Raw genomic sequence first — 12,121 nt, forward strand, 5'->3', positions numbered from 1 at the left:
TGGCTATTTAAGTTTTCAGTTACTTTACATCACTATGGCCACAGGGTTAACCATATGGTAAAGGAAGGTGAGGGACAGGTCATTCTTCAGATTCAGATTTCTATACTGCATGGACTTCTTCAGCTATTCTAAAGATACACTCCTATTTCAATTTCCAGGTCAATGTTGCTGAAAAATCAATACCATGTATAGCCATTAAAGTACTGATAACTAACATGAAGATACAGAACCTTTAAAGAGCAGCAATAACTAGTATCAGATTATCCAGTGAGGAAAGCTCTCACATTTCTAGTTGTGATTAGTAGAAATAAAAATTGTCTTTAGCCTCATGTAAGAAGTCTAAGCGGTTGGCATAATATTTCTAATTTTTAAAAATCCATTAAGATTTAATTATTTAAAAAACATATCCTGTGTATAAAATTTTAATTAAGCTATGGAATAAATCTATTGAAAACTCTCATTTTTAACATGTCCAAGGACAGAGAAAAACACTTGGAAAAGTGGAAATAATAAAATTTAAAAATTAATTGCCAAATTTGCAGAGCATGTGTTCTTTCTTCAAATTAATTACATAGGCTTGTGAACACAGAATAGAAAATCACATTATTATGTCTGAAAAAACCTCAGCCTTAAGCACAGAGGAACAGACAACTCCTCCATGGTGTTTGGCTTTTTGGTTTGGGCTGTATTTTTTTTTTTTAACTGTGAATAAAGAACTATATGGTCTTGTTTTTCATAGCTTCATGATATTTTGCATAGCTGCACAGTAAATTAAAAACTAAGAATCATTAAAGGTAGAAAAGTTATGCTACCTTGAACATCATCAATAAAATAGAATCAAACTTGATGCTTAACATGTTAATCTATTTCTCTCTTCTGCACACTTATCCAAGTTGTGTGTAATTGCTCACTGATTTGGGTAGTTTTGTCATTGATCTTGAATATCCCTCCTCTCTCACAGCCCTGCCAAAGAAAGCAATCAAAAGCAGAATTGAAATTTTGAAGATATTTTAAAAAAATGAATAGGCACTCTAAAGATGCAAAGCATAGGAATTTTTACTTTAGCTGAAAACTACTCCACTCAACAACTATATGCAAAACCACAGAGGTATATTTTAAAAAATAATCTAAGAACACTGATAGAAGGTTACAGGGAACAGAAACAAATAAAATCTAAGGGCTTCTGCTGGCTTTCACAACCAACAAGGAAACTAAACTCCAAATAAACTACTCTACAATTTACTAAAATCACAAATAACAACAATGGCATCAATAACAAAAAATACATCAAAAGAAGGTTCCTTACCCACAAAAACGGATTTACCACTGGGAACAAAGAAAAAAACCTCCCCGTGATACTGAAACAGGCCAGACAGAAACTTTCTAACACAGTTTTGAGTATTAGAAGGCAGACATTCTTTATTGCAGTGCTGGTTACTTGGAGGATTGTTCCCCTAATTGAGTGCCCTGAGCATTGGGTAAACAGAGTTTTTATCATACACACTGATTACATATTCATTAGCTATCCCCACTTACTTGCTGTATATGTACAACTTTATTTTACATTGTCACACCACTTAGACCTTATATGGTTCTTTGGGGTCTGTCTTCAATGTCTGGTGTCCTTTTTAGGTGGCTGTTCCTAAACCCCCTCTTCTGAGTAAGCAGAATATTGTTGTTTGGCATAACTTCTGTTTGCCTAAGTTGCATCCTTTATTTCTCCAAGGCTATGCTGTTCTGTTCTACTGTCCTTATCACCCAAAGACAGCACCTGACATGATCTCCAAACAAAGGAAAAATGGCAACCAATCCTGTGGTGGTGGCAGCTGCAGCGTTGGTTTGTGGCTGAGGCTACAGCTTGGCTTCACTCAGCTCATCTGGGCTTCGTTGTGGCTTGGGCTTCATGCAACTTGGCTGGGCTCTACTACGTGCCACTACCACTTTTTTTTTTCTTGGAGTGGCATCTTGGGCTCACCATCACTGTCCTCCAGCAGCAAACCACAAAAGCCATAGCTCAGAGGAATGGGAAAGGGACTGCCAGTGGCAAAGAGGGGCTAGGTCTGTTGAGCTGTCCCCAATACCTTCTCCCTGGAGAGAGACAGGCAAGATGGCGCTTTTCCAGCTTCTGGCCTTCAGCCTTTCCTGATGAAACCACACCTCCCAGCAGTGATGTAGGTGGTATCAATTATTAAACACCAAAGCTCCACCCCCTGGCTTTGAAACCATAACATTATCTACCTCTTATTCTATACCATCTACATCATGCCCAGATTTACACCTTTGAACTATATACACATATATATATACAAACACATAACTATGCATAGGCACGGGTATGATTTCAGTAGTCACTGATCATCCCCCCAAGATGTTTGTAGAGTTCATTTAGTCCATGGATGGTATAACTGGAGCAGTCCATACTCATTGTCCATGGTATTTACAACATACAGTGGCAGTCATACAGAAACCAGAATAACATGCAATTCAACATTACAGGCTGTTCTCACAAAAAGTCAAATCACCCTGAGGTACACGTTTCACTGTCCCTCTGCATTACCCACTAAGTGCAGGCAGGTCCTTGAGCAAAAACAATCCCACAGATGGGTTTGCCTTTGCTTGAGGTAGGACTAATCCAAACTGTCTTTCCTAACACATTCCTCATATGTACCATGGGGATGATATCTCCTACAGTATGTAAGGGTTCTTATTGGGCAGGGCCAGCTTTATTGGTAGAGCCTCCAGTGTTAACTATCCAAGTGGCCTTTGTTAAATGTAAATCCCAGTGTTTGAAGGTCACACCACCCATTGCTTTCAATGTGGTTTTTAACAGTCCATTACATTGCTCAATTTTCCAGAGGCTGGTGCATGATAAGGAATATGATTAACCCACTCAATGCCATGTTCTTTGTCCCAGGTGTCTATGAGGCTATTTTTGAAATGAGTCCCACTGTCCTATTCAATTCTTGCAGGGCTGCCATGTCACCACAGGACTTGCTTTTCAGGGCCCAGAATGGTGCTATGGGAAGTGGTGTGAGGCACAGGGTATGTCTCCAGCCATCCAGTTGTTGCTTCCACCACTGTCAGCACAGACTGCTTGCCTTAGCAGGTGTGTGACATAATCAATCTGCAGGGCCTTCCCATATTTTGACCATCATCCACCATACCAAAGGGGCTTTACTTGCTCAGCCTCCTGGATTGCAGCACATTTCACAGTTATGGATAACCTGGGAGATAGTGTCCATGGTTAAGTCCAACCCTCAATAATGAGCCCATCTTTATGTTGCATCTCTTCTCTGATGACCTGAGGTGTCATGGGCCCACTGAGCCAGAAATAAATCTCCCTAGTGTTGCCAATCAAGATCTACCTGCAATACTTTAATCTTGGCAGCTTTATCTACCTGTCCATTGCTGAGATGTTCTTCAGTAGCCCGACTTTTAGGTACATGTGCAACTACATGACGTACTTTCACAGTTAACTTCTCTACCCAGGCAGTGAGGTCTTGCCACAATTCAGCAGCCCAGATGAGTTTCCCTCTATCCTGTCAATTGGTCTTTTTCCATTCTCCCAGCGACCCCCAAAGAGCATTTGCTACCATCCAGGAATCAATGTAGTGTTGGCCATTTCTCTCTTTCAGCGATATCTAAAGACAGCTGGACGTCTTTCAGCTCTGCAACTTGACTTGATCCAACTTGTCCCTTAATAGCTTCTATGAGTCATCATGTAGGACTCCATATGGCAGCTTACCTTTTTCAATGTATCCTTACAATATATAGCAGGAACCATCAGTGAAGAGAGCATATCACTTTTCATTTTCTGGTAGCTGGTTATATGGTGGGGCCTTCTATGCACGTGTCACCTGCTCCTCTTTCTCTTCTGATATGAGTCCAAAATTTTCATCTTCAGGCCAGTTCATTATGATCTCCAAGATACCTGGGTGCTTGGGATTTCCCATCTGAACTCACTGTGTGATCAGAGTGATCCACTTGCTCCATTTGGCATCAGTGGAATGATGTGTGGAAGGGACCTTTCCTTTGAACATCCAGCCCAGCACTGACAGTAAAGGTGCCAGGAGGAGCTGTGCTTTAGTGCCAATCACTTCTGAGGCAGCTCAAACCCCTTAATAGGCTTTTGGGATCTCCTTTTCAGTTGCGGTGTAGCAGGCCTCAGAACCCTTCTATCCTGGGTTCCAGAACCCCAGGGGCCATCCTCGAGTCTTCCCAGGTACTCTTTGCCAGAGGCCTCAGGAAAGACTATTCTCCCTCACGGCAGTGTAGAGCACATTTTTCACATATTGTCCTGTCCTGCCTGGCCCAAGGGCAACTGCATGAACCATCTCCTGTTTAATTTGTTCTAATGCTTGTTGTTGTTCAGGGTCCAACTTGAAATCATTCTTCTTCCATGTATCATTGTCCTGGTTTGAAAGACAGGTGTCTGCCAAAGAAGGTGGGAATCTCCTTTGGAATGGAAAATATGACCCCTCTCCCTCCAAATTATTATAACTTTGAAATTAAGGGGCTTTCAGGCAAAGATATGGGAAAAGGAGTAACAGTTCTTTACTAGTATGCATATGTATAACAAGGCAAACAAATAACAATGGCAGCAACAACAAACAAAAGTAAAAAACCCAAAAAATCCAATTAACACTCTCTTCTCTGCTCTTTAAGCGATTTCCCTTTTGGTGTAGTGTCTTGGGTTTTGTAACCAAAATAAAAATGTTTATTCTATTCCATCTGTTGAAACCCGGTTAGGGAGATTTTTTCTTTATCTCTTGTAACTCCAGAAGGGAGGGGGTAACTGCCTTCTCTGATAACAAGCCAACTGGTATAACCAGGTGGGGCATTGTTTCTGATCTCTGTTCAGCCTTCCACTACCCCCATGAGGATATCTTTTGCTAATGGGCCATTAAAGCTCATCAATGACATGACACATTACATCATCCTATTGTGAGATACTCTACCCAGGGAGGAGGAGCCAAACCATTTTCATCTAGATAAAAGGGAACTACAAGTGTCACCAGAGAGCCACTGTTCCCACGGGACTCCCAAAGGAAAACTGGACTCATCTCGGACCCTTGGCTCCACAAAGACCATCTCTGCTTCGAACAGAACCACATCTGCCACTCCAGGAGGACTTACTTTTAGACTGTTTCCAACACCCTGACCAAAAGGGTGTCAAGTTGTATTTCTGACTCTGTCAGTGTTTTTTCTAGAATTTCTTGTTTGTTTTGTTTGCTTGCTTATTCTTCTGTACTACAACATTTGTATATTTTTTATATCCCTAGTAAAAAACTGCTGTACCTAGTCCCAAAATCTTTGCCTGACAGCCTTTATTTACAAATTTATGATAATTTAAAAAAGAAGAGAGTGAGAGGCTTACATTCCAAACAAAACTCCAATCTTCCCTGGCAAATACCTGTCTATCTAAACCAAAACATGTAGTTATGGTCAGAGCAAGCAGGGGTGCTGGCAGGGTCCCGGTGGGCAGGGCAGGTGCGATAATTCCCTCGCGGCTGCATGGGGAGCTCTGGTGTGAGCTTGGAGAGGACGCGATTTATGGTGGCTTGAAAGAGATGGGAAAGGATGGGAAAAAAGCTTGCTTTACAAACCCCCAGGGGCAGTCTATCCCAGTGCCCCAGCAGAACCCTCAGAAGCAGCAAGCTGTAATGGCAGGAATGAGCAAAATCCCAGGGTGGCAGATGAGATGCATCAGAAACTCCACAGCTGTAGCTGGAACCATGGGATGTCCTGGCAGGCAGGAGATGCAGGGGCTACAGTGTAGCAGAAAAACTGAAGCAGTGGCAAAGAAATGGCAGAGGGCTGGGCAGTGGCAGCCTGGCTCTTTAACATGGCAGAAAGAGGCTCCCTTGGGGGAGGGGGGGGGGGGGAAGGGGCTCGGAGAAGCCGAGGTTTCCCCTGAGGCACCCGAATAGATGGTTGTAGTAGATGTAGTGTATAAATTCACGTATAAAATATTGTACGTGATAAATCTGAAATTGTCACTGTAAGTTTGGATTCCAAAAGCTGCTCAAGGCTCTCCGAAATTCCAAGGTCCATTGTACAACTGTGAAATGGCAGAATTTACAACAGAAATGGCAAAGCTGAACGGGAGATGGCCCATTCATCAAGGGTGGACCTCCACTTCACAGCTGATCAACATCTGATATCAATCTAGGTGGAGAGTGTCAGGAGATTGAACAGATCAGCACCCCAATGCAAGGTTCTCAGAACGCCTTTCATACTGCCTGGAAATTCTTTCAAAACCCAACACTGAAATAAAGAAATACATGAATATGCAGACTCTCAATAGACATTGCCTCCGGGCAGAAAAACTGTATAAAATCCGTGTGCTGAAAACCAGCATCCGTGAACAAGGTTGGACAGCACCCTTGCTGCTGCTCCTCTGTCCATCCAGCATTCGATCAATGTTGTTCAATTTTATTGTGGCTGTCTCAGATTGATTTTGGAAATTGCTAAATAAATTCTTTGATATTGGATTGGCTATTGATCATCTATAACATGGTGAAGGGTCCCCTGTTAGGTGAGGTAGGGTGGTAATAAGGTCCCAGTGAAACGGCTGCTTGGCTGCTCTTATGAGCAGAGCTCCATTCACGGTAGAAGAAAGGCAGCAGCAGACAGAACCTCACAGTGGTGATGAATTCTCCCCACAGCAACTGCAGCCTCTCTCCCGAATGCCGAGAGCACAGGAGAGCTAGGAGCTGCACCCAACCCCTTTTCCCAGCCCAATTATTTCAGTATCTCTGCCCTTCCCAGAGAAACCCCCAGGCAGAGAGAATAGCCAGCTGCACCCCTCCCCTGAGCTGTGGCAATTTCTTTTGGATCTCTTAAGTACCGCTCGTTATTGCCTCCTAGCAACATATATGGGAGAAAATTCCCTGAGAGCAAGAAACAAAAGGAAGAATCCTAAACCCCAACAGTTCTTTACTTAAATATATGTATATGACAAGGCAAACAAACAACAACAGCAACAACAAAGAAAACAGAAATCCATTAACAGCTGTCTCTCAGCTGTCAAGAACTTTCCCCTTTGGTGTAGTTATGACCACAGCTGGCAGGGGCACTGTTGGTACCCAGCCAGGCAGGGCAGGTGCCATTATTCCCCTGCAGCTGCAGGGGGCACTGTGGCACAAGCTTGGCACATGATTAATGGTGGCTCAGCCAGCAGGAAAGATAGAAAAGGGGGCTTCCTTTACAAACTCACAGGGGCAGCCAATCATGGTGCCCTTTCAGATGAAATAAACTGCAGCAGGAACCTCAGAGCAGCAAGCTGGAATGGCAGAGGCGAGCAGACCCCGGGGTGAAAAAGAAAATGCAGCAGAAACTCTGCAGCCATAGCAGGAGCCGCGGGGGATCGGGCGGACACGGAGTGTCAAGTTAAAGTATAGTGAAAAACCCAAAGCAGCGGTAGAAAAACAGCGGGGCTGGGCAGTGGCAGCCCAGCTTCTGCAAGCAGCTGCAGCACCCCTGTAGTAGTTTGAAGGCAAAACAAATGAGAGGCTCTAAGTCAGAGATACAATTTAATAGGAAAAAAAAAGGAAAGAAAGTAAAATAAAATAGATGCAATAATACAAAAGACCACTGACAGAGTCAGAATACAACCTGAGCGTAGTGATGGAAGCAGTCTAGATGAGGTGGTCTTCTTGAAGCAGTGATCTTGTAGAAAGGTCTGGTAGCTCGGGTCCTCTGGGAATCCAGTGGGTAAGCGCCCCTCTGGTGTTCAGAGTCTCAGCTTATATCCAGGCTGGAATGCTTGGTTTCTCCCTCTGGGCGGAGCATCTCACAATGGGATGGTGAGTCACGTGATAAGGTCTGATGGGCCCATTAACAGGAGGTAGTCTAGGAGGGGGTTATCTGTGAGCTGTGTAGCAAAGGTGCTGATGGCCCCATTAACAGAAGATAAGCCAGAGTGGAGGAGGCAGGGAGCACTGCCTCACTTGGTTTCAACAGTTCTTGAAGATGGTGATAGAATATACTTCAACTCAGGACATTATCCACCCCTTATTCTATTACCATCTACATCATCTCAAATCAATACCTTCCTTAAACTACACACACACACATATATATATATAATGAAATCCTACACACAGTTCTCACTTAAAATAAGGTCTCTTTGTGGTACACAGTGGGTTTCTCCATCTTTTTGCATTACCCACTAAGTGTAACCAGGTCCTTGAGCAAAGAAAACCCCACGGATGGGTTTGCCCTTGCTCGAGGTGGGATTAATCCAAACAGTCTTTCCTAACATACTTCTCATGTGTACCACAGGGACCCTATCTCCATCCACTGTATGCAAGGATTCAGATTGGGCAGGACCAGCTCGATTGATGGACCCTTGGGTATTGACCATCCAGGTGGCTTTTGCTAAGTTCTGTTCTCAATTTTTGAAGGTCCCTCCACCGAGTGCCTTAAGGGTAGTTTTAAGCAGTCCATTGCAGCGTTCCACCTTCCCGGCAGCTGGCGCATGATATGGGATATGGTATATCCATTCAATTCCGTGTTCTCTGGCCCAAGTACTTATGAGGCCATTCTTGAAATGAGTCCCGTTGTCTGACTCAATTCTTTCAGGGGTGCCATGTCTCCACAGGACTTGCTTTTCCAGGCCCAAGATGGTGTTCTGGGCAGTAGCATGAGGCACAGGGTAGGTCTCTAGCCATTCAGTGGTTGCTTCTCCCATGGTGAGCATGTAGTGCTCGCCTTGGCGGGTTTGGGGAAGGGTGATGTAGTCAATTTGCCAGGCTTCCCCATACCTATACTTTGACCATCGTCCGCCATACCACAGAGGCTTCACTCGCTTGGCCTGTTTGATCGCAGCACAGGTCTCGCAGTCATGGATAGCCTGGGAGATGCTGTCCATAGTAATGTCTACTCCTCGGTCACGAGCCCATCGATATGTTGCATCTCTCTTTTGATGACCAGAGGCATCATGAGCCTAACGAGCTAGGAATAATTCTTCTTTGTGCTGCCAGTCTAGATCAACTTGAGATACTTTTACTTTGGCAGCTCGATCCACCTGCTCGTTGTTATGATGTTCTTCATTAGCTCGACTCATGGGTACGTGCGCATCTACGTGTCGAACCTTCATGGTCAGCCTTTCTACTCGGGTGGCGATGTCTTGCCAAATCTCAGCAGCCCAGATGGGTTTCCCTTTGCGCTGCCAGCTGGCCTTTCTCCAGCGGTCCAGCCATCCCCACAGAGCATTAGCTACCATCCATGAGTCAGTGTAGAGATAGAGCCTTGGCCACTTTTCTCGTTCAGCAATATCCAAAGCCAGCTGGACAGCTTTAAGCTCTGCGACCTGACTCGATCTACCTTCTCTTTTGGTAGCTTGTGCAACTCGTCGTGTGGGGCTCCATACAGCAGCTTTCTATTTCCGGTTAGCACCTACAATTCGGCAGGAACCGTCGGTGAAAAGGCCATATCGTCTCTCACTCTCTGGTAGCTCATTATATGGTGGGGCTTCCTCGGCCCATGTCATTTGCTCCTCTTCTTCTTCAGAGGATAATCTAAAGGTCTCACCTTCAGGCCAGTTTGTTATAATTTCCAGAATCCCAGGGCGATTCAGGTTTCCAATACGGGCGCGCTGCATGATCAAGGCGATCCATTTGCTCTACGTGGTGTCGGTGGCATGATGTGTGGTAGGAACCTTTCTCTTGAACATCCACCCCAGCACCGGTAGTCGAGGTGCCAGAAGCAGCTGTGCTTCAGTACTAATCACCTCTGAGGCAGCTTGGACTCCTTCATAGGCGGTTAAGATTTTCTTCTCTGTGGGAGTGTAGTTGGCTTCGGATCTTCTGTAGCTTCGGCTCCAGAATCCCAGTGGTTGTCCTTGAGTTTCACCTGGCACCTTCTGCCAAAGGCTCCATGACAGACCATGGCTCCTGGCTGCAGAGTAAAGCACATTCTTCACCTCTGATCCCGTCCTGACAGGGCCAAGGGCTACCGCATGAGCGATTTCCTGCTTGATCTGGGTGAAAGCTTGCTGCTGTTCTGGGCCCCAGTGGAAATCGTTCTTCTTGCGGGTAACCAGGTAGAGAGGGCTCACGATTTGGCTATACTCGGGAATGTGCATCCTCCAGAAGCCTATGGCACCTAGGAAAGCTTGTGTTTCCTTCTTGTTGGTCGGTGGAGACATTGCAGTGATTTTATTGATGACTTCAGTGGGAATCTGACGCCGTCCATCTTGCCACTTTACTCCCAGAAACTGGATTTCTCGAGCAGGTCCCTTGACTTTGCTCCTCTTGATGGCGAAGCCGGCCTTCAGGAGAATCTGAACGATCTTCTCTCCCTTCTCAAAGACTTCTGTTGCTGCGTTTCCCCACACGATAATGTCGTCAATGTATTGCAGGTGTTCTGGAGCCTCACTCTTTTCCAGTGCAGCCTGGATCAGTCCATGGCAAATGGTGGGACTGTGCTTCCACCCCTGGGGCAGTCGGTTCCAGGTGTACTGCACGCCCCTCCAGGTGAAGGCAAACTGAGGCCTGCATTCTGCTGCCAGAGGAATGGAGAAAAAGGCATTTGCAATATCAATGGTTGCACACCATTTTGCTGCCTTGGATTCCAGCTCATACTGAAGCTCCAACATATCTGGTACGGCAGCGCTCAGTGGTGGTGTGACTTCATTCAGGCCACGGTAATCCACTGTCAGTCTCCATTCTCCACTGGACTTACGCACGGGCCATATAGGGCTATTAAAGGGTGAACGAGCCTTGCTTACTACCCCTTGGCTCTCCAGCTCACAAATCATCTTATGGATGGGGACCACAGAGTCTTTGTCGGTGCGATATTGCCGACGGTGCACTGTTGCTTGGGCGATCGGCACCTGTTGTTCTTCAACTTTCAGTAGTCCCACAGCAGAGGGGTCGTCTGAGAGTCCAGGCAAGGTACTCAGTTGTCTGATGCCTTCTGTCTCTAGAGCAGCTATGCCAAAAACCCAGCGGTATCCTTTTGGGTCTTTGAAATACCCATTTCTGAGATAGTCTATGCCCAAAATGCATGGGGCCTCTGGACCAGTCACAATGGGGTGTTTCTGCTATTCTTTCTCAGTTAGACTTACTTCAGCTTCCAGTACAGTCAGCTCCTGGGATCCTCCTGTCACCCCAGAAATGGAAATGGGTTCCGCTCCCACATACCTTGATGGCATCAGAGTACACTGAGCACCGGTATCAACCAGAGCCGTATATCTTTGTGGGTCAGATGTTCCAGGCCATCGGATCCACACAGTCCAGTAGATCCGATTGTCCCTTTCTTCTACCTGGCTAGAGGCAGGGCCCCCCTATTCCTGGTCATGGCATACATTGCTCTTTTCTTGTAAATATGTTTCTGAGGTTCCTTCAAGAGGATCAGTCATATTATCATTCTTGTACTGTCTGGAGTTTTGTGGACGAGAGACCGGAGCAACATTGATTCTAGATGGGCTCTTTGTGGTAGGTGTTTCTCTTTTCAGTTCACGTACCCGGGCTGCTAAGGAGGAGGTGGGTTTTCCATCCCACTTCCTCATGTCTTCTCCATGCTCCCAAAGAAAAGACCAGAGGTTACCTCGGGGTGTGTATCCTCTCTCCCTGGCTGGGGAGCGCCTGCTCCTAATGGCAGAGACTCTCATTGGCTCTGGCTGGATATGGTAAATTTCTTCTTTAAGTTTTTTTTTCAGTTTCTGATGGCTTTCTTCAATCAAGTTCCGGACTTGCTCAGCCAGTCTTGTTTCCACAGACGAGACATGGGTACGAACTGGAGCAGTGACAGTGTCCTCGTAAATTCTTAGTTTATTAGCCAAGACACCTACCCTGTCCTCACCTTCCCTCCATTGCAGTGTTGCCAGGTAACGTGAGTACATCTCGGGTCCAAGCCGTGCAAATCTCAACCACATCCGTGATGTGCACTGGACACCATCTGGGTTTTTAGGAAATCTCTCATCTTCTGAAAAAATGATTTCCAACACAGCCAATTCCCTCAGGCATCGGATACCTTGTTCTATTGTGTTCCATTTTCCTTGGTGCACTTGGAGGTCTTCTTTACAAAGGTATCTATCCTTCACACTTGTTAGCAGTCGCTGCCAGAGGCTGAGAGGTTCTTGGCTTTTCCCAATCCCCTGGTCAATGACCAC

General features: G+C 45.5%; 1 pseudogene; it reads right to left on the reverse strand.

Moving 5' to 3' along the window:
• The window catches only part of LOC136302580 (F-BAR domain only protein 2-like), a 188,868-nt pseudogene that overhangs the window by 111,273 nt on the left and 65,474 nt on the right, over window positions 1–12,121 (reverse strand).

The sequence above is a fragment of the Chamaea fasciata genome, unplaced genomic scaffold (genome assembly GCF_029207755.1).
Source record: "Chamaea fasciata isolate MVZ Bird 193981 ecotype frontalis unplaced genomic scaffold, bChaFas1.0.hap1 SCAF_29, whole genome shotgun sequence".
In the NCBI taxonomy this organism is placed as follows: domain Eukaryota; kingdom Metazoa; phylum Chordata; class Aves; order Passeriformes; family Sylviidae; genus Chamaea; species Chamaea fasciata.